This window comes from Cupressus sempervirens, chromosome 11 (assembly GCF_028749045.1).
Source record: "Cupressus sempervirens isolate cs-2001-9-10 chromosome 11, ASM2874904v1, whole genome shotgun sequence".
Classification (NCBI taxonomy): Eukaryota; Viridiplantae; Streptophyta; class Pinopsida; order Cupressales; family Cupressaceae; genus Cupressus; species Cupressus sempervirens.
In genome coordinates, this window is record NC_143128.1 from 577,376,926 (window position 1) to 577,401,650 (window position 24,725).

Genomic DNA, 24,725 nt, shown 5'->3' on the forward strand with positions numbered 1-24,725 from the left:
AATCCTTCGTTTACCTTCCTGAATCGGTAAACACTAAATCCTTCATTTACCTTTTTGACTCGGTAAACATTAAAACCTTCATTTACCTTCTTGACTCGGTAAACACCAAAAACTTTGTTTACCTTCCTGACTCGGTAAATACTGCTAAACATACTTGGTAACCAACGAATGCTCGATATGAACTGTAAACTGAGTGATGAACTCGGTAAGAATTCAGAATCAAATAAGTGTTGTAACTAATGACAAATGTATCATTATTCCAACACTTGGAATGTCACCCAGTTAAAGGATTTACAAATAACTGTTAGGTCAACCTTAATCCAAAGGATTTACCCTAGACTAGTACAATGATTAGAAAGTAACAATAAAGCTTGATCTGATAACAACTTACAACACACTTTTAGATTATAGATCTCTGCTTCAATCCTCCATTCTGCTTGGCTTTCACACACTTCAGCTCTAATAGCTTGATCACTGTTCAAACATCCATACCCCTTAGGTCTTCTTACTTTTGTCACCAATGCAAAATTTTCTCTTTAGGTCACTAAATGAAGAAATACCCTAGATTCTTTGTCTTCTTTAGGTTCTCGCACATAACTTGCTTTGCTTCTGACCAACCATCTCTATAAATAGAAAATTAAGACCTTTTTGCCATTCATCCTCCTTCATCCATTTTAGGGTTAGGTTAGATTAGGTAGGATTCAATGAATCTACCCATCATTTCATTTTGTTCCCTTTTAGAAACTTCTCTTTTAATGCTCTTTGAATTTGACTCAAAATGCTTCATCTTGAATTTTGTGCCACCAACTCATCAAGCTTATGTTCAACATGATTCACACAATCAAGGAAATTAAACTTGTCTTCTTAGATTCATCAAATTCACAATCTTTCTCATAATGCTTGCACTTGACATTAAATTTCTTTTGATGCTCAACACATACTACGTTGCTCGACATCCACTATCAAAACACTGGGCATGAACTAAAGTTTACTAGTTCTCAACATCAACTAAACTTTACTTGACTTACAGGAGTGAAATGGGGAGTGGAGAGTGCAGAGCTAGCGAGAAGGGGTTTTTGAATCAGCAGCTAGGTGGGAATGGGATTTTGAATCAGCAGCTAGGCAGGAATTGGGAGAACACGAACGCCGGGGGGCAATCTGCAGCTGTAAGGCAGGAATAAGAGGTGAATGATGTAGACGCCTCAAAGGATGGGGACCCACAGGAGTTGTTGCCTCACCTAGGTGAGAAGATTCCTCCCCTTCACTTGGGTGGTGGGCTGCTTGGGGCTTGGGGGTGCTAGTCGAACCTATTTGGAGTCAAACCATCAAGTAAGTCAACATTTCTAAAAGTCATTGATAAATTAGACAAGGAGAAGGGTATCTTTGCTCTGGAAGTTCTTGGGGAAATTATAGACTACAATATCCTCAGTATGGCGAATACTCTGGTGGGAAAATTTATAGGGCCAAGGCCCAACATTCATGTTGTGAGGGTTTTTGCCAGAAACAAATGGGATTTAAAGGGGCATGTAGAGGTGACAACAATGGCTAAAGGTGTCATGACTTTTGAGTTCTCTTGCTGGAAAGACTTTTCTAGAATCCTGTGTGCAGGGAATTGGTCTCTGGGGAGATCTACTTTAATCTTGTAGAAATGGTCTTCCAATCTGGACTTCAATAATGATTTCCTATCCCAGGATCCAGTTTGGATTAGACTCTTAGAATTGCCCATGGAATACTGGCATGAGGATGTCTTTGATGGCATTGCCAGGTCTTTTGGAGAGCTTCTTTCCATTGATCCTATAACGGCAGCTAAGAAGAGACTTACCTATGCAAGGATATGTGTAGGAGTGACCGAAGGACAGGATATGCCTCAAGTTATAGAATTTCAATCTCGATTGGGAAGTAGAATATGAAAGGTTGACTATGAAAGTGTGCCTTTTGCATGCTTCCATTGTAAGAAGGCAAACCACAAGGCTGGATTCTGCCCACTATTCAAAGGAAAGGGAATGGGGGGAAAGGCCCGCCCTCAAGGTGGGAAGAAAGCTGCTCATGTTCCCAAAAAGATTTGGAAGAAGAAAGAAATGCAAGTGAAGAAAAATGGAGAGGCTAAAGAAAAAGCTAATGATACTGTTCCTGATCTCCAAGCTAAACCCCGAGACCTCAAGGTTGTAGTGGAAGCACTGGAAGGAGAAAGGAAAGAGACAACTAAGGACAAAACCAACCCTTCCCATATGAAGGAAACTAAGGATAATCTCGAAGAGGCAAGTTTTATGGAGTCTCAAATCCTTGACAGTTCTGAGGAGGTTGATCCGAACCTTTCCTCTGTCCCAGACTCTATGGAGGAACAAAAGGAAGGGGAACCAATGTCTCAAAACTCCACAAACCTGATTAGTAGGGAACCCCCTATGATAGTGAATAGAATCTTAGAACGGCTATCTGCTTCAACATTGGAACAACTGACCAGGCTAGATTCTTTGTTTGATTTATGTAAAGAAGAAGAAGAGCCACCCTGGATAGAAGTCAGAAGAAGAAAGAAGAAGAATAGTCGAGACCGATCTCTTGCCTCTACTGCTTCAACTAGAAGCAAGGCCAAGGCAGATCTTGGTCATAAAACCAACCCGGTGGGAAGGAAAAACAAGAATAAAATCAGGAAGGAGGAAGCAAGAAGAAACATCATGGATGGAACACAGTGCACCATCCAGGAAGCCTGCTCATCAATTAAAGCATGAAGATCCTCTCATGGAATGTTCGTGGACTCAATGGAATCCATAAGAAAGAAGTTGTAAGGAATATGATAAGGGATCAAAGGCCTGATATATTTCTTATTCAGGAAACAAAAATTAAGAAAGAAAATCTGGAAAATATTAGAATCAACAGCAACATGAATGGAATTGCCTCAAACTCAGAAGGAGCATCTGGAGGGCTGCTGCTATTATTGAATAATAGACATTTCAATATTGTGCCTGAATATGATGAGGATAACATCCTCTTCTGTAGAGTTCAACATTTGCAAACTAATGATTGCTGGTTTTTAGTGAACATTTATGCTCCCAACAACAAGAGAGATAGAAAAAATTACTGGGTCAAAGTTGGAAAGTTGGTGCAAGCCAGTAAGAAAGGCATAATCCTGGGAGACTTCAACTCTCCGCTGGAGGACAAGGAGAAGATGGGAAGATTGCCCCCGAATTGGGAAAGTAAGCAGGATCTTTCCAATTTCATCAATGACCTAGCCCTAATGGATTTGGAGCTCTTGGGGGGTACCTTTACCTGGTCTAACAAGAGAGCTGGTCAGGACTGCATTTAGGTCAGATTGGACAGAGCTTTAATCTCCCCGGATTGATTGCACTCTTTTAGCTATAGATTATCTCTGCTTCCTAGAGTTGAGTCTAACCACTCCCCCATTTCTCTTGAGGTGTCCCCTCTTGAGTCCAGGAGAAATTGCCCTTTTAGGTTTGAGAAAATGTGGACTACTCACCTTGACCTATTGGAAAATGTCAAAAGATGGTGGGGGATTGGTGTTGATGGCTTAGCCATGTTCAGAGTCACCAGACAGCTCATCAATGTGAAGAGGATGGTAAAAATTTGGAACAAGTCTGATTTTGGCCATATTTTCCATGACAAGGAGGAGTTCTCAGACAATCTATCTATTATCCAAGATAGTATATAGAAGGAAGGATATAATGAGAGTAACAGGGAGGTTGAGCTATTGACCATGTCAGATCTTCATAACATTATCAACAGAGAGGAAAATTTTTGGAGGCAAAAATCTCAAATCTCATGGCTTAAGGATGGAGATCGGAACACGAAGTTCTTTCATCTCTCCACCCTAAAACATAGGGTTAACAATTGGATCTCTGGAATCAAGAAGGGGCAGGTGTTGTTGTCTGAAGATCCAGATATCTCGGCTGAAGCGGTCTCCTTCTTCTCTTCTCTTCTCTCCGAGGACCCCCTGCTATCCAAGGAGGACCAAGAGGATATCATCTCTTGTATTCCTCAGATTATTCAACTCCACCAAAATAAACTTCTCTATGCTATTCCTAATGCTTTGGAAGTTAGAGAGGCCCTTTTCTCCCTACCTGGTGACAAATCTCCTGGTCCAGATGGGTTTCCCACCTTTTTCTTCCAAATGTACTGGCTGGTGGTCATGGGGGATGTGGTTAAGGTAGTTCAAGAGTTCTTTGGAGCTAGAAGTATTCTTAAGGAGATAAATTCTACCTTCTTGGTTCTCATCCCTAAATCTCCAGGGGCTGACTCTTTCGACAAGTTCAGGCCTATCAGTTTATGCAACTCTTTCTTCAAGATCATCTCTGAAGTTCTCACTTCCAGAATGCTTAAAATCCTACGTCTAATCATATCACAACAATAATCTAGCTTTGTTCCTAGGAGACAAATCTTGGACTCGGTGCTGATGGTTCATGAGGTAATTCATTCTTTAGAAGCTTCCAAGCAGGAAGGGATATTGCTCAAACTAGATCTTTCTAAAGCTTATGATCGGGTGGACTGATCCTTTCTTGGGAAGGTCCTTCAGGCCTTTGGTTTTGACAATAAAGTGTATAAACTCATTTCTCAATTGGTGTCTACCTCCTCTCTTGCTATTCTGATTAATGGAGCCTCCTTTGATTTCTTTAAACTTGTAGAGGTCTTAGGCAGGGAGACCCCCTCTCTCCTATCCTCTTCATTATTTTAGCTGAATGCATTGGGAGGCTTATTGAACATAAAAAGTCTAAAGGAAGTCTTAAAGAGATTAAGCCTTCTTCAAGAAATGTCCCCTTCACTCATCAACAATTTGTGGATGACACTATAATGGGGGGGGGGAAGCTTCTGTGAAAGAAGCTAAGACTTTGAAAGAGGTTCTTGATACTTACTCCAGAGGGACTGAATAGCTGATTAACTGGAAAAAAAGCTCGACCTTCTTTGTTAACACCCCTGAAGTCAAACAAAGGAAAATTACCAGAATCCTTGGTTGTGGGGTGGGCTCTCTCCCTTCATCCTATCTAGGGCTCCCCTTGGGCTCCTCTCCCCCTGACTCTTTCTCGAATGGCATTCTGGATAGATTCAATAAGAAGATGGTTGGATGGAAAGGTGCCTCTCTCGACCAGGCTGGGAAATGTTTACTGGTCAAATCCGCTCTTCAGAACCTTCCTGTTTATGCTCTGAGCCTTTTTGGAATTCCTGTGAAATTTGTAGAGAAAATGGAGAAAATCCAAAGAGACTTTCTATGGACCGGACTTGACGGAAAGAAAAGGTACCCTCTTGTTGCCTGGGAGAAGGTCTACCTCCCCAAGAGGTATGGTGGTCTGGGCATCAGAAAGATTACCCATCTTAATAAGGCGCTTCTTGCAAAACAAATCTGGCGAATCTTCAATAACACTGGTGAATGGAGAGACATTCTAGAAAATAAATACCTCAGAAGACCCTCTCTTCATTTTACTTTATTCAATGAGGACATCCCTAAAGGGTCGACTATTTGGAATGGTATCTTGAAGGCCAGGGACCTGGCTAAGGCGAGGGTCTCTTGGGAACTAGGCAATGGGGAGGATATTTAGTTTTGGTCTGACAGGTGGTTATGTCAAGGCCCACTTTCTAACAACCCAGTATTTGAGAGATGGGTGCAAGAATTCACAGAGCTATATGAGTTTAAAGTAAGCAATTATAGGGTTGGTTAGGAATGGAGAGACCTTTCCCTCATTTTTGAGGATTTGAAACCAATAATGATTATGCTTAACTCTTCGATCCCTAGTAATAATAAGGATGAGTTGGTCTAAAGGGATAATCCCAATCGAAGTTATTCTATTTCTTCTGGCTACAACTCTCTCTAGGGTTTAAAGGAGAAACCCCCTTGGGCGGATGCCTAGCTCACAAGCCTCACTCCAAAGATCAACATATTTTATTGGCTGGCCCTTCAGAACAAAATCCTAATGCAAGATAATCTCATGAAGAGAGGTCATGTTATGCCCAGCAGATGCCTGCTCTGTAAAAACCAGTCTAAGTCAGGAAATCATATCTTCATTCAATGTGACTTTGCTAGGGAGGTGTGGAGTTCTCTTAATCAAGAAATGGAGATTCTTTGGTGCTGGCCGAATAACCTTATTGAATTTTTTAGTCATTGGAAAAGCTTTTGTAAAATTGTAGGCCGACAGGATAATTATGCCTAGTTTTTGCCCACTTCTGCTGGAGCATCTGGAAGGAAAGAAACAACAAAATTTTCAGGGACAGAGAGGACTCGGCGATAATTCTGGGAAGGAAGATTTTGAAAAACATAAAAGAAAACCTTCAAGTGATGAAGGAGGGGGAAGTAGATATAGGGGACAAGAAGACGATTAAAGAAAAAGACAGGATGCTAGATGGATTCTACCCCTAGAAGGATGGTCAAAAGACAACTTCGATGGAGCTTCTAAGGGCAAGCCTGGCCCCTCTAGAAGCGATGGAATTATAAGAAATAGTTTTGGGGAGGGGATTGCAGCCTTTTCTCTCCTGCTTGGAACCTAGACCAACCATTTGGCTGAAGCCAGAGCCGCGTGCAGTGTGGTAAAGCTGGCATTTCCAAGCTTTGGCTTGAAGGGGACTCAAAAAACATAATTAACAATATTAATGGAATCCCCCCCCCCCCCCCCTCATGGTCGATTGCAAATATAATTGATGAGACACGTTCTGCCCTCACAAAATTTGAGAAGGTCCATGTCACTCATGCGTTTAGAGAAGCAAACCCAGTTGATGACTGGTTCGCTAACAAAGGGGTGGGAGCAGACAAAGAGATGACCTGGCATTCCGAAAAAGATTTTTCGATGGAGGCTAAGTCACTAATCGAGCTAGAGAAAATCCATGGAAGTATGGGTCAATCTAACTATTATCATGTTTAATAAAGAAAGATTGGATGTTGGCACGAGCCATAATAAGTTTCTTGGTTTTCGTAATCTCAAGGGATTTTTTTTGTCATTTCGACACATTTGGAGGATCGTTATCATTTTCACTTGCTATTGTATCAGAGAGGCGAATGATCACAAACCCAATAATAGAAACAGAGCCAAAATCTTGGCTAGAAGAAATTTGAAAAGATTGGGGCTCATGAGAATAGTTGAAGAAAAAATGGATGCCATGACTGGAGAACAGAGCAGAAAGGAGCCAATGGGTGATGTGGAGAAGTGGAAGAATATGGGCAAAGTCTGGAAAAAATTGGAAAAGGGCGGGGTTGCAAATTTTTTTGAAAAACTCCATGGTTTTGACCCTGAGGTCACCAATAGCATGGTGAACTCGTGGAACAATGGCAAGGTCAAGGTGAACGGGGTTTCTTTCCAAATCACAGAGGAGGTGGTTGCGGAGGTCACTGGTATCCCTATGGAGGGTTTCAAATTCTATAGGGACAAGAAACTTTCATCCAATGTAGTCAAGGAGTTCATGAAAAATTCTGCAGAGATGAACAAGCTGGAAAAGAAAGAGTCTTTCTATGTGACAGAGACTATAAAGAAGTTTTGGAGGTATATTTTATATGCCCTCATTGATTATGTTACCCTAGACCCTAGGTTTGATCGGGTCAGAACTCACCATTTTGTGATTTTAAATCATTTTTGCCATAAGAGTAGAATTTCCATTCCCTTTTACCTTCTCACTTCTATGAACAAGGCAATTTCTAGTTTCAAGAAGAAAGCCACTGTTAACCCTGCTTTGCATGAGGGATTATTGCTCCTCATCCATGAGCATTTCAAAGCTTAGTCTATTTGCAATAACCCTCCTAAAGTTGAGGATGTTGAAAAAGGTAGCTCCAACTTTTCTTTAGTCTCTGATGACATTGAGAACATTAGCTCGAAGGAGGAGAATGTTACCTCAGGAAAGAAGAAAAAAGGTCAAGATAGGAAACAATCCACAGCTATAATTCCTAGCAGGAAAAGCCCTAGGGATCACGGCAAAGCTCAAGCAAAAGAGAGTTATGCTGAGGAGGAGGAGGAGGAAATGGATATGGAAGATTCTAACAAAGTGTCGAAGGAGGAGTTGGAAGAGGAGAAACATGTTAAAAAATGGAAGAGGGAAGTAGTGAGAGTTGAGGAGACTAGAAATCAGAGGATGGATGCTATTCCTCTTCCCCTCTCCCCTGTCCAGTCACAGCCTCCTTTAGAGGAAAAAGTGAATGTCATCACTGGTGAGAACGAGGGGGAAGTGCAGGTCAATAATAGAAGAAAGGCCTGGAAAAATTTCAATGTGAGGACTGTTACTATGGGGATTTTCAGGGAAGTTATGAACCCTCAAATCCTAGTGGACAACCTGAAGGAGCCTAGGCTTAATGAGCTCATAGACCCAGCTATCTTGGCCATTTCAGACAATGCAAGGGAGACTGGAATAAACCTTTTGAATAATGCTCGTAGTAGTATGATTGACAACTTCAAATCAATCAAATGGCTCTTCCATGAGCTGGAGGAAGTTAGAGAAAGGGTATCCCAGATGGAAAGTACTAAGAATAAGACAGGTATTGACAGCCAGGAGGACCAGGATAATAGAGAAAGCTTAAATGAAAGGAGAATTAGAAATCTTGAAAACTACAACCACAACCTGGCAAGTCATATGATTTCTCTCCTGAGTTCGATGAATGACAAAATCCAATCCCTTGCTGGTAAACTTAAGGATAGGGGCTTCCTAGTGGAGGAGGGAGGATAGAACAGGGATAAGGCTAGGCCAGATGATGACAAGGCCACAATTAGTACCTTCACCAATATGGATCAGGGCATGGAGAAGGTCTAGGATCAAATGGCAAAGGAGCAACAAAAGATAGTCGAGGCAGCTCAAACTATGCAGGAAATGGAGAAGATTACTGAAGACTAGTTTTCTTGTCTTTTGTATTTTCATCTTTTTGGCTTTTGGTTTTTGGACAAGCTTTCTGTAGTCTGTTATAGTTTGTTTGTTTTATGGCCTTTCTGTGGGCCTTTGTTTTGGGCTGGGCCTTCGGGCTTTTTTCAGCTGTTGGACCTTTGTTTTGGCTGGGCTTCTTTTGCTTATTATCAGCCTTGTTTTTTGTAAAACTTATGGGTTTCATGATCCCTTAAAACCTATTTATCTTATCAAAAACTTTACTTGACTTACATTGAAAATGACTTTGCTTGGCTCCAATTGATTTTTTGCTTGGCTTACACTAACTTTTCTTGACATCTATTGTGCAAATTGTTAAGCTTGGAAAACATACCTTATTTAACTTGTTCTTCAAAACTTAATCAGTGTATCCATCCTTTGGAACCTTAAGTGGATTATAAATTCACTATAATATCACTATCTTAATTGATCCTTGTACACCTTTTTCATATCATAACTCAACCTTTCCTCTAGGTGCTTTTGTTGCCTTATTTGATCAAATCCTCTTCATCAATCAAAAAAATGATAATGCTCAAATCATCTAAGCAATTGTCTTACTAGCAAGTAGCAGGTCTGATGTTAGTGAAAAAAAATGATTGAAACATATATTCATACTTATATCAATTTTTTTTCAACAATATCCCTCTTTGGCATTGATGGCAAACCAAATTGACCAAACTTAATTAGTATAACCAACAAAATACCAAAAATAATATTATTTTTTGTATTGAAGTCTCTCATATTAGCAACTTTTCATCTTCTAAATAGGTTACAAAATTTTGTCTCGATTATCAGATAATCAATCAACTCATCCTTATGACTCCCTCTAGTTCACTTCTTATATCTCCTTTGACATTAACTCCCTTTTACTAGGTATTCATATTTCTTCTATGTTTACTTTCACCTCCCTCTATGACAATATGTCATATCTCCCTCAATAGTTAGGATTTCTCCCTCATTTTTTGTTTTCTCCCTCAACATGATTTCTCCCTCAGCATGATTTCTCCCTCTTTGACAATAATGCCAAAGACTTGTCATCTTAATATGTAGATATGAACATTTTCAGTTTCTCCCTCTATCACCTAGCTTGTGACTAATTTGTAATTCCAGCTCTGTGATTACTTTACGCAACTCCTAAAGTAAGATCCATTGCATCAATGTGTAACATATGCCAATCAACTTGTTTGATGTAGAGCACTTCTCATGCTTCTTAGATAGCCTTTGATAGGGGTATCACCCCTAGTTTACCTCTTAGCTACTCATGAGCATCCTTATGTAATGCTTTTGTGAAGATATCAACTATTTTCTCTTTTGTGTTAACATATTCCATCTTCACTTCTTTATCTTGAACTAATTCTCTCAAGTAATGATTCTTGATTGCAATGTGCTTAATTTTTGTATGAATCACATGATTCTTTGATATACTTATAGCAATTTTATTATCATAATAAAGTATCACAAGTTCAGTGATTTCCTCCTTCATACCTTTGAGTAGCTATTTGATCCATACAATGTTTGTACAATTTACTGCACCAACAACATATTCAACTTCAACAATAGATTGAGATCTACAATTTTTTTTTTTGCTAGTCCATGTAATCAACCTTTTGCCTGAGAAAAATTCTACTCCACTAGTGCTCTTTCTATCATCAATATTTCTAGCCCAATCAACATCAGTGTAGGCTCTCAATTCAAATTTATCATTTTTCTTGTAGTATAAACCATAGTCTTCTGTTCCTTTCAGATATCTCATTATTCTTTTAATAGCCATCAAGTGATTCTCTTTGGGATTAGTAGAGAATCTTGCAACTATCCCAATTGATAATGCAATATCAGGTCTACTGTGTACTACATATTGTAATTTTCCAATCATAGACCTATATAATGTTTGATTCACCTAAGATGAATCATCATTCTTTGACAATTTATGGCCTATTACAATAGGTGTTCTTACTACCTATGAATCTTCCAATCCAAAAGTTTTTAGTGTCTCCTTTACATACTTTGATTGAGTGATGTATATACCATATTTCATTTAATGTACTTGCAAATCCACAAATAACTTGATCTCTCCAAACATAGACATCTCAAATTTTTTCTTCATTTCATTTGCAAAAGATTTACATAAAGTATTTTGACCTCCAAATATGATATCATCAAAAAAAATTTATAGATATTAAAATACCTTTTCCTTTCTCTATCTTCAAGTACAAATTGTTGTTATCATCAGTCCTCTCAAATCTAATCTTCACAAGATAATTATGAAGCCTTTTATACCATGTTGTTGGTGCTTTCTTCAAACCATATAAAGCTTTGTGTAGTCTACATGCCATGTTTTTTTTTGTTAGCATTAAAAAATACTATAAGTAGAGTTCTTACTGCTTCCAATCTTACAACAGGGGAAAATGTTTTTCCATAGTCTATCCCTTCTTCTTGTGCATATTCTTTACAAACTAATCTTTCCTTTTTTCTTTTGACTTCACTATTTTCATCTAACTTGTTTCTATATACCCACTTGGTGCCAATCACATTTTTATCTATTGGTCTAGGAACTATAGTCCATGTCTTATTTTTCTCAATTTGTTCAATCTCTTCTTTAATGGCTTCACTCCAGTCCACATCTTCTAAGGTATTTTTCACTAATTTAGGTTCTTGCATGCTAGGAAAACATGTATCATTTCTCAACTTGTTCCTTGTTATTGGTCTTACATCTTTATCTCCAATCATCTGTGTAGTAGGGTGATGCCTTTTAACATACTTAGACAATCTTGGTTCTGCTCTATTTTCTTCCAACTTCATTATGTAACTTGGCACTTGAATGTAGCTTGGTTCTTGAATACAACTCGACATTCATAGTATGTGACTCCACAATCACTAAAGTTTGTTGTTGATTTGCAAATTGATTTACAACATCTTCATTAGTAGGCATACCTACATAAAAATATACAAATGATTTGTGTTCTTTTGGTTCCTTCATAGGTTCAACCTCATTTACTTCTATATATTCATCAAATTTGACATTTGCACTTTCCACAACTATTTTAGAGTTAGTATTTAAAAACTTATAAACTTTACTTCTTGTAGAATAGCCAAGGAATATTCCTTCTTCACCTTTTGCATCTAATTTACCATTTTTGAAATCTTTGAGAATATAACACTTGCTTCCAAATACTTTAAAATATTTTACATTGGGTGAGTATCCATACCATAGTTCAAAAGGTGTTGAATGGGTACCTCTCTTGACTTGTACGTGGTTCAAGGTATAGACATAAGTACTCACAATTCTCTCCAATATTTCAAAGAAACATTTTTCTCCATCATAAGTGTCCTAGCATAGTCCATTATAGATATGTTCCTCCTTTCAACGATTCCATTTTGTGGAGGGGTCCTAGGAGAAGATGCCTATCTTTTGATTCCTTTGTCATTACAAAACATCTCAAACTTATTTGTTGTAAATTCTCCTCATCTGTCAAATCTCAAACATTTTAGAGTTTTACCTATTTCCTTCTCAACTCTTGCTAAGTACCACTTTAACATTTGGAAAGCATCAGATTTTTGTTTCAAAAATATAATTGTCATCATTGTAGAATTATCATCAACAAATAACATAATGTACTTATCTCCTTTGTAGCTTTGTACTTTAATTGGTCCACACAAGTTAGTATGAATAATCTCTAATATTCCTTTAGAGGTATAAGTCTTACTCTTAAAACTTGACTTTGTCATTTTTCCTAACTAACATTATTTGCAAGTTATATTGTCAGCTTTCTTGAACTTAGGCAAACCTTTGACTCTTCTAATGTTATTGATACTAAACAAGTTATCAAAATTAACATCATATAACCTCTTATACCATAGCTACACATCATCAAATTCTACAACTGGATAAGTAGCATCCTCTACATCAAGGTAGAATAGATTACCTCTAGTTTGATCACCTTTTTCAATTAGTTTTCTATCAGTATCATATATCTTAGCAATCTTGTTCTCAAACTCAACATTACAACCTAAATTATTTAGTTGTGACACACTCAACAAATTATAGTTAAGTCCTTCAACATAATAAGCATTGTCACAAATTTTTTTTTTTTGTGATTTGGATAGATCCTTTTCCTTTTATCAAATATGGTGCATTATAATGTTGAATAGATCCTTTTCCTTTTATCAGTTATGGTGCATCATTACCAAACCTTACACTATTTTTGTAATAATAAATCAAGATAATGAAATTACTTTTATATCTAGTCATGTGATGTGAACACCCACTATCAATGATGATGGAGAGCCAAGGAGGTAACAACCAAATTTCATTCACAACTTGAATGATTGCACAAAGTCACTAGGTTCTTAAGGCACTCAAATAGCCCTCAAATGCACAAATTTTAAATGCACCTTTCAACTACCTATTCCAACCCCAAAAAGTGCTTTATTAGAGCTAAATGGAAATTTTTCAATAGGTTTTACAACCCCAAAACCCAAGTTCATACACAAACCAAGTTACCTTCCTTGACTAGGCTTATTCTCTTCATTAGGACAACAAAGCCTATTTTCTTGACTTTTCTCCCAAACTGTACAAAACACCAAGAAAATAAATATGATTTTTAGATACCCTTTTCAGAGTTTTATAACATATCCAAAAATGAAATATCACTTCTATGGAAATATTGTACGGAACAAAGCATTTTGTCTCAAAATTAGGCCTAATTAGGCCACTTTTACAAAGAAAGTACCCTTTAAACTTAACTCCAGACTTCCAAGCTTTCTAAAGTATGGTATTTTGATGCCAAATGAAGGATTCTTTAGTCCCTTTTCCAAGTTGACACTTCTAAGCATGCTTTCCAACAAACCCTCTCATTAAATGGCACAAAACAAGGGTTTTACGGTTCTCCCACTTTCAAACACTTCTAGGATCCAACCAAAGTTCAAAAAACATATTTAGGACATTACCTAACTCATAAAAACATAAAATCATACCCTCATTAAGAAAAATATTCTATTGCTATACTTGTAGCAGCATTTTCCTCCTCTTTTTCATTGGTTAGTCACAATATTCACTCTCTAATCAATTCTTCCTGCACTTAAAATTGTTAGTAGCATTAGATACATGTTACACAGGATCCATTACTTAAGAAACAACAAGAATATACCCAAGTAATGGATCAAATCAACATTAGAACCTCTCAAAATAGTTATTTCCTTAACTGTTACAGCACTATTTGAGTGAACAACAAAACAAAGAGATTATAGTACTTAAAGGCCACATTAAACTACTATAAAGTGACTATAACAAAGTACTAATTTATTCCATAGAGTTGGATCAATGAAATCATTCAATGCAATAGTGCAAATAGCAAGAAAACTATATTTTATTCACTCCCAATCTGTGTTTTCGTATAGTGTTGTTTCTTATCTTCCTCTTGTCTTCTTTTCAAGTTCATAGGCATCTCTAGGCTTTATAGACTCTGATTATAACTTATTCCATTCGGTTGGAATGATTACAACTAATAAAACATTAAAATGATCCTAAAAAGAACTAAAACCTTAACTAGCCATTTAGGCTTATTTCAAATTTGAAACTTTGAATGAAAAGACTCCAACTGACCCCCTAACTAATTCTAACATCTTTCAATGAACCTTACTTCCTATTAAACCTATTAACAAGCCTCTCTAGAATCCTAAGGCATTACATTGCATTTTAGACCTAAGGTCTCTATTAGGAACTTTAGGATATTTATCCATTACATTGTATTTTTCATCATAAAAGGCCATAATAGGATTAAAAATATTCCAATTTATTGGTCTTCTTGTCAAGATCTCCTCCTTAGTCCCTGGTGTCTTCATAGAATCATTTGCCCCCCTAGGTGCTCCTGCACCATACTCCCCACCAACTAGTGTGTCCTTCTTTGCCAACTAGTACTCATATTACAAAATGGATTAGAAACAAAATATGCATTAGTGTGTCCTTATCTAGGACATGGCTGCTCATAACCAGTCTGTACATCTACTCTTCACTAATTCACTTGTTGAACCTGTAACTTCTCTTTCACACCTATATATCCCTGCTCAACAATAGGACATTTTATAGAACCAACTTGCACAAAAGAAAAATCCCATAAATCATCATGAAAAGAATGGTGTTTCCTCATAGTCTGTTGCAAACTAACAGTTTCCTTCCAACCAGTATCAACTTGTGTGTCACCCTACTTTGACAGTGGAAAATGCTCTCCAAAACATACTAAAGGCTACTCTTTCAGACCTTCCAAAGGTAAAGGTTTCAACTAATAGGTTTGACCATCTTTATGCACCACATATATGTTATGGAAACCATCATGAAGTTTCCTTCTAAGATACTACCATGGTCTTCCTAAGATAAAATGAGTACAAGTCATAGGGATCACATCACATAACACTCTATCTTGAAATGGACCAATAGAAAAATTCACAAATTCTCTCTTCCTAAGCTCTACATGTTGTTGTTGGTTAACCCAAGTGGCCTTGTAAGGATTAGGGTGGTCAAATGGGACAATTCCTAACTTGGTGATCATATCAAGAGAAACAATATTACTCTATGATCCTGAATCAACAACCACTTTACATATCTTTCCTTTGCATAAACAAGTAGTCTTAAAAATTGTTACCTTTGGTTCTTGATGAAGTTTCACTCCTTGTATTACCATCAAAAAGTCACCTCCAAGTTCAGGGTCTGCTAGCTTTGATTCTTCTTTCTACTCATCTTGTTGAACCATGTGCACTCTTCTATCTTTGCCTTGATCTGATTCATGCCATATTGGACATCTGAATGATTGGTGTCCAATCTCATTACAATGAAAATATTTACCTGTGAATACTCCACTTCCTCTTCCTTCTCCAAATTTGCCACCTCTATATCCTCCTCTTTGATTTGAGATAATATCCTTGCCTTTATCCTTGTCATTATTGCTTTGTAAATCAGAACTTGTTCTACCACCTCTCCCTCTCATAGATTCACCTCCTTTGCTACTATTACTATGCCTTTCATTCTTCCTCTTCAACTTTTCTTATGCTCTAACTGCAAGTTGAAAACATTCCCCAAGGGTTCTTGGTACATTCAACCCTATCTCATCCTGAATATTATACCTTAACCCACTCATATATCTAGCCACCTTCTCATCTTCATCTTCCACTCCTCCTCTGATGCTCAAAGTGTGGGATTGCTCTGTATATGTCATAACATCCATCTCCCTTTGCTTCAAATTGTTCCTCCTCATCTTCAATTGGATTGCCAAATCTAATGGTAAGAATTGTTGTTTAACCACAATCTTCATTCTAACCCAACTCAAAATCTTATCCAATCCTCTTTCTATCCTACCATTCTAAATGTTGGTCCACCATGTAAGGGTTGTTCCCCTTAACCTAGCTTTTGCTATTTTCACCTTCTTGTCTTCATCTATGTCTTCCAACTCAAAGTAGTTTTCTAGTGCTCCTATCCACCCAAGCACCTCTTCACTTTCCATTTTACCTTGATACATAGGTAAATCTACCATACCTTTTCCACCAGTACCTTGCACTGCCTTAATTAGTCTTGCAAACCTTCTTTCATTAGGATCCTCCTCATGTACTTGTCACTCATGGTGTACTTCTTCTTCCTCATGGTGTTCTTTAGGAACCTCTTCTCTCCTAGGTTCTCTTCTTTCTTTTTCCAATGCTTCTATCCTCTCCAATAAATGAAGTCTTTCTCTTCTCATCTTCCTTTCTTCTCTGTCCCTTGTTGCTTCTAATTCTCTCTTCTACCTTTCTTTTTGTTCAAGTGCTGCCCTCAATTCTTCTATTTCCCTTGCCATCTGATTCTTAGGTGCCATAAACTACCCTTTACCAAATTTCACGAGGTCTTTTTGATGATCTAATACCACTTGATGTAGAGCCAAGGAGGTAACAAAAAAATTTCAGTCACAAGTTGAATGATTGCACAAAGTCACTAGGTTCTTAAGGCACTCAAATAGCCCTCAAATGCACAACTTTTAAATGCACCTTTCAACTACCTATTCCAACCCCACCAAGTGCTTTATCAGAGCTAAATGGACATGTTTCTGTTAGAACGATTAATCTTTCCTTGGATGTATTAATTGGGATATTCCAAGGATCCCTAAATGTAGTTTGTCCTATTGTACACATGTGGAGGACATGTCATTGTTTGTCCTTTATTCCACATGTAAGGACAACTCTTTTTATTCCTTTATTTAGTTTATCCTCCTTAAAAGGATTGTGACACTTTGCACACACCTATTATGAATGTGGCATTCATAGAAATGGGAGTTACAAATGCAACTCCTTTCTCATCTCTATATAAGAGATGCTCCTCCTTCTTTCTTCTTCACTCTTAGCACTTGATGTTATTGTATTGAGCTATTTTTGCTCCAACACTCTCTCTCTCTCTTCTCTAGGAATTTTCCTTCATTCATAATACTCACAAGGGGTTTTCTTTGCTTTCCCTTATAAATCCTTGTCTCCATTGTTGAACCATCTTGGTGTATGCTCTTGGATTTTGCTTATCTTATGGTAACATTGTTTCACACTTAACTTACTTGGATTGTTTCTCGTTCCTTGCTCAATATTATCATTTCTTACATGGTATCAGAGCTTGGCTATCTAATCCTTGTTTTAAGTTTTGTGTTGAAGGTTTCCATTCATTGGAGCACACCTTATTTGGAGACGTCATTGAGAGAAGAAGTTTGTGTTGCAATTTTCTGCTCATTCTAACATCTTTTGTGTGCAGGTTTTTAGAGTATCATTTTTATCATTGCTTACTAACCCTCTTTGGAAGGCTTGCCGCCAAAGGGTTCTCTTATAAAAATTTCAATTTTTTTTCTTGTTTTGGAAGGCGTACCGCCAAAACAAGAAGTATTACTTCAGTCCACTTATTTATATTAAATTGTGCAATTTTTTATAAATATTGTATATATTTGCTCTAATTATTCTTCTTATCATTTAATTAAAAAATATTTCCTTTATATAATTGAAGGAAATAATATATTTGTATCCTTAAGAAAAATAATAATTAAAAAAAAAAATAAAAAATTTCCTACTCCTTTTAAAAAAAATCTAATATACTATAATCTATATCTATTTGGTGTTTTTAATTTTTTTTTTTGAAATCTCTCTTATCCATATGCATATCATTGTTTCCTACCTTTTTAGATCTTAAAGATCGCTTAGATCTTTAACTTGAGGAACTTTCCTAAAGTTTCCTTTAGAAACTTTCCTTTATTCTGCCATAAGTTTCGTTAAAAAAAATCTTCAGTTTCTGAAACCGCTGTATAAGTTTCATATCCCTCAAGTCCTTCAAATCTTATCTGGCCGAGTTCATTTCCACCCTTCTCTTCATCTTTGCTGGCGTTGGATCCGCCATAGCCTACGATAAGCTGTCATCATATGCTTTTTTGGACCCTGCGGGACTGGTTGGGGTTGCAGTGGCCCACGCTTTTGCTCTCTTAGTCACCATCTCCATTGTGGCCAATATCTCTAGCGGTCATGTTAACCCCGCGGTCACCTTCGGCCTTGCCATTGGCGGTCAGATCACCATCCTCCGAGGTATTTTCTACTGGATCACTCAGCTTGCAGGCTCAATTATTGCCTGCCTATTGCTCAAATTTGTCATTGACTCTTGTGGATTGGCAATTTAGTCTCCAAGATAGGGACAACCTTTTCCGTCCTTAGATCCCATAGCCTCACTCCTCCGGTGAGAAGAAGTCTTGCCTAAAGTAAGACCTTTTTTTTAGGTTGTTTCAGTTTCTTAGCTTTGTTAAGGAATATTGTTTATTTTTAGCATTCCGGAGTTGATGCATGTGACGCTTTTTGATACGTGTCACTTTCATTATTATTTTTTTTGAAGATTCTTTTTTTAACTTTGTTCCAAGTGTTGCATCTTAAACGTTTTAGGTGCTATTTTTATCATTAGAAGCATTTGAATTTCGTTGCCCTCTTGCATGCAATTCTGTTGCATTCCATCATTGTTTTTTATTTGGCATATCATTAATATAGGCATCCTAAATATAGAGAATTAGATTCGTTGTCTTTTTTAGGCTATTATCATCCTAATAATGCTTCTGCAGGATTCTTTTCCAGGTTTATCCTTGTACTAACATTTTGTTGCAGGATTATTATTATTGTTTGTTCAGTTCCATTATCACGTTTCCAAGTTAACGTATAAGTCATATTTCTATTAGGGGGGGAATTTTTATTCATAAAAATGTCAACCTTAATTCCAGAAATAAAACTTAGTTATTCTAATTATCATTCTTGGAAAACTCATATCTCATTCATTTTTCGTTTTAAACACCTCTTCGAAATAGCCACTGATCCCTCTCTTGAACCTGGTTCCGCGGCTACCCAAGACGAGAAAGATACTTGGAAATCTAAAAATGAAGAAGCTTTAGGTTTAACTAGTATTTCCATTATTCCAAATTTATATGTGTTAATTGCTCACTGTTCTAAAGCTCATGATGCATGGTCCATCTTGCAAACCAAGTATGACAGTGGAGATGAATACCGCAAAATACAGTTGCAGGATCAACTTGAAGATCTCAGGTATGCATATTTTAAGAGTATGGATGAATTTCTGTTAAAATTTGACTCTCTTAAAAGCCAAATTATTGCCTTAGGTGTTCAATTAGAGGACATTCGTTTAATTCATCTTATTCTTAAAAAATGTCTTCCTAGACAGTTTCAACAGTTTATAACTAATATTCATGCATAGCTTGCTATTCCTACTTTAACTTCTTAGTTAACTTATGTTATTTTTCAAACTTTATTAAGACTGGAAGAAGCGAAGCTAATTCAGTTTGGTACCCTTAAATCAACTGAACATGCATTTGTGTCTAGAAATTCAAATAATAATTTTCGTTCCAATAATAATAATAATAACCACAAACAATATAATACTAATTCAAATAATTCCAACAATAAATTTCATGCGAAATATAATAATAATAACAATCATCATAATAACACTCGTAATACTAATAATCAACGGAATCATTCCAATTCCAAACCTCATTGTTCTTATTGTGGCAAAGATGGTCATATTGTCAATAACTGTTTTAAAAAGAAAAATGATAAAAAACCTATGAATAATAGTAACAATAATCAAAAATCAAATCATAAAAAAGGTAACTCTATTGGTTCTAATTCTCTTCATGCTTTTACTTGTAGCTTTAATCTTTGTAGACCTTTAGAATGGATTGTTGACAATGGTGCATCACAACATGTAACTTCTCATAAAGAAATTTTTGATTCTTTACAACCTGATATTGCTAACATTCCTATTCAGTTAGCTAATAATCAGACTTGTAAAATTGAAGGTTTAGGTGATGTTACTATTCCTAATGGTAAATTGCATGATGTATTATATGTACCTGACTTGAAAAATAATCTACTTTCTGTTTCATAGTTATGTCAGGACTATAAAGTTGAATTCTACAAAGATACATGTTATGTCATAGATCCTCAAACTCAAAAAGTGATTTCTCATGCTAAAATGGATAATGACAATTTGTTTAAATTCCATGAATTTGCTAGTTCACGATATTCATTACATACTTCTATTGATTTCAATATATGGCATGAAAGACTTGGCCATTTAAATTCAGATTATATTACTTTCATGCAAAAGCACAATATGGTTGATGGCTTGCCTCACATTATTCCTTCTAAGATTGCCTGTACAGGTTGTATGAGTGGTAAGATGCATAGGGATCCCTTTCCAAGTGGAAAATCATGGCGGGCAACTCATAAGTTGCATCTTGTCCATAGTGACCTTTTGGGCCCCATGGAGAATAACTCCATCCAAGGTTCTCGGTATGCACTTACCTTTGTTGATGATTTTTCTAGACGAACTTGGATCTATTTTTTGCATAGCAAGGATCAAGTTCTTGATATATTCATTGAATTTCAGTTATATGTTGAAAGGCAATCTGGTTTTAAACTTAAAATTCTTAGAACTGATAATGGAAAGGAATATGTGAATAATGTTTTTCACTCTTATTTGAAATCATGTGGAATTAAACACGAGCTTACTATTCCTTATACACCACAACAAAATGGTGTGGTGGAAAGAAAGCATCGGACCATTGTTGAAATGGCTAGAAGCATGTTACATGCTAAGAATCTGCATTATAAATTTTGGGCTGAAGCCATGTTTTGTGCAACTTATATTCTTAATAGGACTCGTACCAAAGCTCTCAAGGTTATTACTCCAGAAGAGGCTTGGTCTGCTAGGAAACCTAATTTACAACATTTGCGGATATTTGGATCTATTGCTTATGTTCATACTCCTAAACAGAAAAGGCATAAATTAGATGCTAAGTCATCTCCTTATATGTTTGTTGGTTATGAAGAAAACACTAAAGGTTATCATGTTTATGATTCCACTACTAACAAAGTTCAAGTTGCTAGAGATGTTTGTATTGTAGAAAATGGAGTCCATGATTGTTCTACTACACATGATGCAGAATTCAGTGGCACTAAAATTGTGCTGGTGGAGGACCAACCTCCTTCTCTTAACCCTACTCCTCCTCTTAACCCTTCAACTCAAGTACCACCTATTATTTCTGCTCCTACAACTCATGATATTCAAGTAGATACTAATGATGCTTTTATTGCTAATGATTCTTCCTCTAGTGATAATTCCATTACAACTAAACGTAAACCTAAATGGGCTCAAAACTTAATCAATGAAGGTGATGATTACATTTCTAGATTTGGTGGAATTAAACATAGAAGGATTAATTATTGTAATTATGCTTTGATGACTACTATTATGAATTCTAATGATCCTAAGTCTTTTGATCAAGCTAACTCTCAACCTCATTGGCAGAAAGCCATGCAAGAGGAATATGATTCTTTAATTGCTAATCAAACTTGGGACTTAGTCAAGTTACCTCATGGCAAGAATATAGTTTCATGTAAATGGTTATACAAAACAAAATTGAATACTAATAATGAAATAGTAAATTTAAGGCTAGACTATTTGCTAGAGGTTTTTCACAAATTGAAGGATTAGACTATAATGAAACTTTTTCTCCTGTTGCTAAAATGCCTACTATCAAATTAGTTCTTGCTTTAGCATCTAAAATAAATTGGCCCATTCATCAAATGGATCTTAAAAGTGCCTTCTTAAATGGTGATTTAAATGAAGAAATCTATATGGCTCAACCTCTTAGATTTGTTAAGAAAGGTAGTGAAAATCTGGTTTGCAAATTGAACAAATCTATTTATGGACTTAAACAATCACCTAGAGAATGGTATTCTAAAATTAATTCTTTCTTTATTTCTCAAGGTTTTGCTAGAAGTAAGAATGATCCTAATTTGTATATTAAACATACTAATGATGATATTATCATTGTTATTGTTTATGTAGATGATCTAATTCTCACTTCTAGTTCAGATGCCTTGATTTTTGATATCAAGTTTCAACTTAAACAGAAATTTCAGATGACTAATTTAGGTATCTTACATTACTTCTTAGGTGTGCAAATTTGCCAAACTCCTAAGGGTATCTTTCTTTCTCAAAGCAAGTATGCTTATGATCTTTTAGAAAAATTTAAGATGAATGACTCTAACCATGTTTCAATTCCATGTGAACTAGGAACTAAATTACTGGCTGATATGAATACTCCTTTTGTTGATGAAACTTTGTATAGACAATTGGTAGGAAGTTTAAATTATTTAACTCTTACTAGACCTGATATTGCTTATAGTGTTGGTTTAGTTTCTCGATTTATGTCTAAACCTCAACAAACTCATTTTAAAGTTGCTAAACGAATCTTAAGGTACATTCAAGGAACTATTAATATGGGCTTATTTTATGATGCACATTTTGAATTTATTTTACATGGCTATACTGATTCCGATCTAGGTGGAGATCCCAATGATGGGAAATCCACTTGTGGTTATTGTTTCTTTGTTGGTTCAGGTGCAATTTCTTGGAAAAGAAAAAAAGAACACTCTATTTCCCTTTGCTCAACTGAAGCTGAATACAAAGGTTGTACAAATGTAGCTAAGGAAGCTTTATGGATTAGAAGACTTCTTGATGATTTGGGTCTACCTCAACAATCACCTACACCTATACATTGTGACAATCAAAGTGCTATTGCCTTGGCAAAGAATCCAGTTTATCATGCATGAACCAAACATATTTCACTTCAACATCACTTCATTCAAGAACAAGTGGAAGACAAGAAAATTACTCTTCTTTATTGTAAAGGCGAAGATCAAGTGGCTGATATTTTAACGAAACCACTTTCTAAAGAGAGATTTCAGTTCCATTGTAAAAATTTGGGTTTACAACCCATTGATGTAAACTCCCCAAGTAAAGATTAAGGGGGGGTGTTAGAAAGATTAATCTTTCCTTGGATGTATTAATTGGGATATTCCAAGGATCCCTAAATGTAGTTTGTCCTATTGTACACATGTGGAGGACATGTCATTATTTGTCCTTTATTCCACATGTAAGGACAACTCTTTTTATTCCTTTATTTAGTTTATCCTCCTTAAGAGGATTGTGACACTTTGCACACACCTATTATGAATGTGGCATTCATAGAAATGGGAGTTACAAATGCAACTCCTTTCTCATCTCTATATAAGAGATGCTCCTCCTTCTTTCTTCTTCTCTCTTAGCACTTGATGTTATTGTATTGAGCTATTTTTGCTCCGACACACTCTCTCTCTCTTCTCTAGGAATTTGCCTTCATTCATAATACTCACAAGGGGTTTTTTTTGCTTTCCCCTTATAAATCCTTGTCTCCATTGTTGAACCATCTTGGTGTATGCTCTTGGATTTTGCTTATCTTATGGTAACATTGTTTCACACTTAACTTACTTGGATTGTTTCTCGTTCCTTGCTCAATATTATCATTTCTTATAGTTTCAATAGGTTTTACAACCCCAAAACCCAATTTCATACACAAACCAAGTTACCTTCCTTGACTAGGCTTATTCTCTTCGTTAGGACAATAGACCCTATTTTCTTGACTTTTCTCCCAAAATTTACAAAAAACAAAGAAAATAAATATGATTTTTAGATACCCTTTTCAAAGTTTTATAACATATCAAAAAATGAAATATCACTTATTTGGAAAGATTGTACGGAACAAGGCATTTTGTCTCAAAATTAGGCCTAATTAGGCCACTTTTACAAAGAAAATACCCTTTAAACTTAACTCTAGACTTCCAAAATTTCTACAATATGGTATTTTGATGCCAAACTAAGGATTATTTAGCCCCTTTTCCAAGTTGACACTTCTAAGCACACTTTCCAACAAACCCTCTCATTAAATGGCACAAAACAAGGGTTTTATGGTTCTCCCACTTTCTATCACTTCTAGGATCTGTTCAAAGTTCAAAAACCATATTTAGGACATGCCCTAACTCATCCAAACATAATATCATACCCTCATTAAGGAAAATATTCTACTACTGTACTTGTAGCAACATTTTCCTCTTCTTTTTCCTCGGTTAGTCATGGTGAACACCCTCTAATCAATTCCTCCTACACTTAAAATTGTTAGTGGCATTAGATATATGTTACAAGGGATCAATTCTTTAAGAAAAAACAAGAAAATACGCAAGGAATGGATTAAATCAACATTAGAACCTCTCAAAACAGTTATTTCCTTAACTATTACAACATTGTTTGAGTGAACAGAAAAACAAAGAGATTTTAGTACTTCAAGGCCACGTTAAGCAATTGTAAACTGATTGTAACAAAGTACTAATTCATTCTACGGAGTTGGATCAATGAAAAGACAATGGAATCATTCAATGCAATAGTGCAAATAGCAAGAAAATTGTATTTTATTCACTCCCAATCTGTGTTTCTGTACAGTGTTGTTTCTTATCTTCCTCTTGTCTTCTTT

The 24,725-nt window shown here is 36.2% G+C and overlaps 1 pseudogene; it reads left to right on the top strand.

The window, feature by feature from the left end:
• The first annotated feature begins 1,037 nt into the window (after positions 1-1,037).
• LOC149530960 (putative aquaporin TIP-type RB7-5A pseudogene) lies at positions 1,038-18,491 on the top strand (annotated as a pseudogene).
• The last annotated feature ends 6,234 nt before the right edge of the window (positions 18,492-24,725 follow it).